This window comes from Gavialis gangeticus, unplaced genomic scaffold (genome assembly GCF_001723915.1).
Source record: "Gavialis gangeticus isolate Ggan-Ray unplaced genomic scaffold, GavGan_comp1, whole genome shotgun sequence".
NCBI classification, from domain to species: domain Eukaryota; kingdom Metazoa; phylum Chordata; order Crocodylia; family Gavialidae; genus Gavialis; species Gavialis gangeticus.
In genome coordinates, this window is record NW_017729027.1 from 32,214,107 (window position 1) to 32,219,216 (window position 5,110).

The 5,110-nt window shown below is 40.6% G+C and overlaps 2 long non-coding RNA genes across 2 annotated transcripts in view; one reads left to right on the plus strand and one right to left on the minus strand.

Annotated features, from left to right (window-relative positions):
- Positions 1-5,110, plus strand: part of LOC109299975 — a 46,871-nt gene that overhangs the window by 17,607 nt on the left and 24,154 nt on the right. The window lies entirely within an intron of this gene.
- The window catches only part of LOC109299974, a 22,308-nt gene continuing 19,147 nt past the window's right edge, over positions 1,950-5,110 (minus strand). Inside the window, exon 3 of the long non-coding RNA XR_002098081.1 lies at positions 1,950-2,323. This is a non-coding gene — a long non-coding RNA (uncharacterized LOC109299974). The remainder of the gene's footprint in view (positions 2,324-5,110) is intronic.

The following is a 5,110-nucleotide window of genomic DNA, read 5'->3' on the forward strand; positions in this document are numbered from 1 at the left end:
TTATTTCTTACACAATTGTTAATGATAATGACATACATACTTTACAAGATGTCTGTACCTTTATAATTATCTGACTTTTTGATGAACTGGCTAGATACAAGTATAGCCGCATGATTTCATTGCTTTCCTCAGAGGTGAATATTCCTAAATAGATAAAGGAGAGAGGGGTAAGAAAACTTTATAAAAACATTCATGTGCCATTTAGCAAGGCTTTATGCTTCATAGAGTGGGCTTAATCCTATTCATACAGGAAATTACTATCCCATTTTCTCAGCTGCTCCCTGTGTATTTTCTTATTCCTGTGAAATTTAGTTTCTAGAGTTTGCTCTAGTTTCATAGTGAATGTGATACAGCTGGTAACTTTTCATCTTTTGCTAGGGTATACCAGTCACTTCAGAGGCATTATTGTTTATCCTCTGTGTTTGAAATAATCATCAGATTTGCTATCTCCAGGCAGTTATCACTCCTGCAGAAGCAAACACAGATGTTTCTAAAGCCTTCCAGTAAACGAAAAAAGCAGTGGCATTTATCCAAGCTTCACAGGTCATTGGATGTTCAAAACAAAAAGCAAACCAAAAGAACCCTCTCCACACCCTGTCTCCTTTACTAGCATGATAATTAGGCTAAATAACCATGTGCTTTGGTATTTCAGGACTTCCTAATATGCAGTGCTGCTGATCAAGATCAAGGGTGATTTTCCTTTCACTCATTGCTTTATAAAATAGCAGTGAGTTTTGCCTTAAACTACAATTCTAGATAAGAAGTAACTCAATAAAAATTGAATTTCATTGTTTTTAAATTACTCCAGTTCAGATTTAATCTATTTAAAGTATAAAGATGGTTTGGGCCTGAAACCTTAACCTGAAATCTTGAAGTCAAGCTGTGTCCTTTTGGGTTTCTGTCTCATGACCAGTACTGATGTTTGCACTTTTGTCTTCATATCTCATCCTCTGTTGCAGTTGTACTCTTGATTATACCTCTCCAGGTTGGTAAAAAAAAGAATTCTGATTGCAGAATTTTTATGTGCAACTGTGACTGAGTTGATGCTTCTATTGATGACCTATTTTCCCTAGTACCCAGAGGAATAAATTATGACTTAGGCTTGGATACTTGATGTGCTTACAGCAGTGTAAGCAGCACTTTCACCAGAGTACAAGGGGAATGGCAATATAATATACAGCTCTCTACCATTGTAACTTCAACAACCTGGTATAATCCTAGCCCAGGAAAAGTCACGGTAATTCTACCCTGGTAGGAGTCGCACCAGGCTAAGTGTCATAAGTTTGCATTTTCCAGGATAGCTGTTTGCCTGTTGAATTGAAAAACTTTCATCCAGTTTTTATCAGAAGAGTATTGGGCCAATTCAGTATCATCCCTAAGCATACTCTTGTGAGCACAAGTGTAAAAACCCTACAATTGATCTATGCACATGTAAGTTTCTTTGGTTTGAGTCATGGTTGGGCAGAGCAGAAAGAAGACTATGTACAGTACAAGTGAATGACCTATGTAACATATAACACCATATAGCATCTGGCCCATGGGCTCCAGCTTAGCTATGAATGTTGCTACTGCTTTATACCAGGATCTTCCCTCCCCTAGTTTCTACTTCCTGACCCCACTACCTTGGGGGTGGTTCAGTGCAGCCCACAGAGGCCTACAGAACCCATGGCCGGAACAAAAGCTGGGGGTGTCATGGGGTAGGACTCAGAAGGATGTGTCACAGTGGCTCTGTACATACATTCAAATAATCCAGGATAACTGTCCTGGGTGGGTTTTTTTCCTGAGATAAAAACTGACCTGTACAGAAGTTCAGACAGAGAAGCAAAGTGCCTTCAGTGGGGACACTGGGCTACCAGGGCTCCCTAGACCATACAGCCCAGAAAACTTTGCAAGGGTGTTTTTAAGTGAATGCAGACATGGATCATCAGGATCTAGGAAGATGGGGCAGGATCTGTGCCATGCACAGAAGAGTCCTCCAGCCTTTCTCCTCCCCTCTGCTGTATTGGGCCCAGCTAAGGCAGGGTAGGGCAAATGCTTATATGCTTCCCTTCACCCAAGTGCTACAGTGTGATTCAGGCAAGGAATATGCCAGGAACAGAACATGCCCCCTAAGTGCTTCAGCACTGTGCTCTTGCAGCTCAAAGCACTGAGGAGGTGTGCTCTGCTCCCTTCTTGGCTGCGACTGACACACACTTTCCCTTCCCCTGTGGTATTGGGAGAGAGAAGCAACAAAGCACATTGGCTGCCTGTACAGAAGTTCTGTCTTCTGAAAGAGTCTCTGGGGAGCCACTTCATTCAGGTTATTCCCGAATTATTTTTCTCCCTGAGCAGCCACTTTCATGAATTCTGTACACTCGTGTTTTCTCCTGAGAAAGCAAGGTCTCTCCCTGGAGAAATGGAGAAACTGAACATCTGTCCAAGCCCTGTGTCTATGTTGCCTGTAGGGTGAAGGAGAGGCCTCAAGAGGCCTCCAGCTGCTCAGAAGTCAGACAGCCCTTTATTAGGCAAACAGGCTAGAACCTGCTCCCTGCCATCTTGTGGCAAAGTATTAATGGTACTTCTATTAATAGCTACCCTAGAATAGGTGCTTGTCTTCCTGTTCCAGGTCCTAGTGTAATTTACATCAGTGTACAAAATTGTTGTAAATTATGTTGGTGCAAATATGTTCTGTGTCCAGGGACTTTTTGCTATCTGTCTATGGAAAGGAGTAACAAAGAGAACCCACTTTTGTCTCTACCCAAGTTATCCAGACCTTGTACAAGAGCATGCAGGAGTTAATGGGTGCCCAAACACCTCTTACTCCCTCTGTAGAGAATGTGGGCAGGATGACCAGTACAAGCAAACCAGAGCAGGAAGGTGAAAGCTAGTAATTGTCTACTATTATGAGCCAACAAATTCATGCCTCCTACAGCAGTTCTCTCCATGAGATGCCCCTTACTATGAGTTGTGTCATAGGGATGCAACCTAGCCTAAGAATCCACATAAATACATCTCCATGGTGAGGTCCATATTAGGCTTCCAGAAATTATGTCCTTTCCTCTTATCTAGGTAATTCAAAATAGAATCATTTTCTGTTTTGCTATGATAGCCATGGCATGCTGTCAGGAGCATAAAGCAATGCAACCAAGAGAGGGAGGTATAATTTGATTTTGGCTTGTAATGCCTCACCCAACCCAGCTTCCAATTAAGAATAGCATCAAGAGACCCACTGAGTTTGATTTTTAGGCCCCTTACTTACTATGCATTATTATTTAGTATTATTTTATGTTGCACTGAGCATTCATGTGTAATATATATCCTTGCGGTCCCTGGTATGAAATAGACAATACAGAACAGATATTTTATACATTTGGTGACCAGATGAAGGTCATGTTATTATGAAGACTGTTATGAAGACTGCTCTCCACTCCCTCTTCATATAAATCTTTTTTATTAGGAGTTTAGGAATAAAGAACATTCCATTTTTTGAGGCAACTTGTTATAATCCTTCAGTCAGAAGGCCCTCAAACTCACTAGGCAAGGGCACCTCAAAAATAGTTATTATAATGCCAAGGAACTCCATGATTTCCCTTTCATGCACTCTTTGGAAACCTAAAGAGCCACTGATTTCCTTATTCAATCACATGTACTTTCACCTGTGTCCATTCCCAGAGGCCCTAGAACCTCAGATAGAGACAGAGGGCAGGAGCTAGCAATATGAAAGAGGCAATATAAAGTGAGCTGTCCTTTCCTTAGGATTTCCCTGTGTGTAGTTTTATTTTTCTTCTTTGACTTTCTAGAGCTGGTTGACTGGTCTTTTAGATAGTTGGATTCCATCAGCCATTGGAAAACTAAGCAGCTTAAAAAATAGCCAGTCAAGAGAATACAACTGAGTATTTCAGTAGTTCAGGCTACAGAATGCAATGCCTTTACCTTTTTAAAATGGATCAGGAGAAAGGTGTGTTTGGGTGGTTACCAGAATGGTTAAATAAGAGCTTGAGAAGCAGTGTGAAGATATGCCTGAAAGCATGTCTGAGGCAGAGTAGGTTAGAGGATGCATGTAGGAGTAGGAAATTCCTTCTTGACTGATAGAAGGCAGCAATTTATACAGCCACTTTGCCAGGGCTGATGGAGCTGTTACTTTCTATATCCAGCAAGTAGTCTTTCTTTCCCAGTCAGTGAATGAAGAGGCACATGCCTTCCTCATTACTGCATTTAATCATTGCTGCCCGTCATCTATGAATTCTTTCTTTCTACTTTCCAGTCCATTTTGGTGATGCCTTTGGTCATACAGAATTTTTCTTCAGCCTTTTGATTTCTTTTTTTACACTGTCCTTAACTCTCCATCTCTTTTTTCCAATCTCCTTCAGCAGACTCTTTACCACTGAGAGTTGAATATTGGATTTGGAATGAAAATCTCTATTTTCAGCTACCTTTATGAAAACATTGTATGCCAGAAGAAATGAAAAGAAATAAATCCAAATAAGTCTATCTGAACTCAGATAATTAAGAAGAGGACTCCATTTCTATTTTTCAGGCCCTCCTAGATACATGAGCTCTGTGAAGTACTGATTGTCACTGAAAATCCTTGAGTTCTATTGGCTATGACCAAAAATCTATGTTGCCAAAGTTTCATGAAATGATGAGTGTGAAAACTATATTACTGCTTTGGGAAAATGGCAAGAATGTGAGAGTTGACTAATGAAGTTAGCAGTGTAAGTGATGTTTCATTTTGTTTAACATTATGTAAATGGGTTCCCAATGTAAATTACTATTGTCACTCTACCCCACCACAGCTTAAAAATTCTCCATTTCCTGCTCAACTTTCCTTTCTCCCACCTAAATGTCCTTTCTGTACCCCTGCCACTGCTTTCTCATTCTCAGTTAGGAAATCTATTGGCAGGTTTTTCTTACCACACATGTTCTTCTAAGAGATCTGTTCTGCAAATTATCCTGTGGTCCAACTCAGAAGTGATTAGTAAAGGAAGGGTAAGAGAAGAAACTCCAATTGCAGCTGCAGTGTCGCTTGTTAGGTGGGAAGAAACAATATGAAAGGGCATATTTTCAGCTGAGTATGTGGAGACTGAAATTCATAGATTCATAGATTAAGGGTCAGAAGAGACCTAGTAGA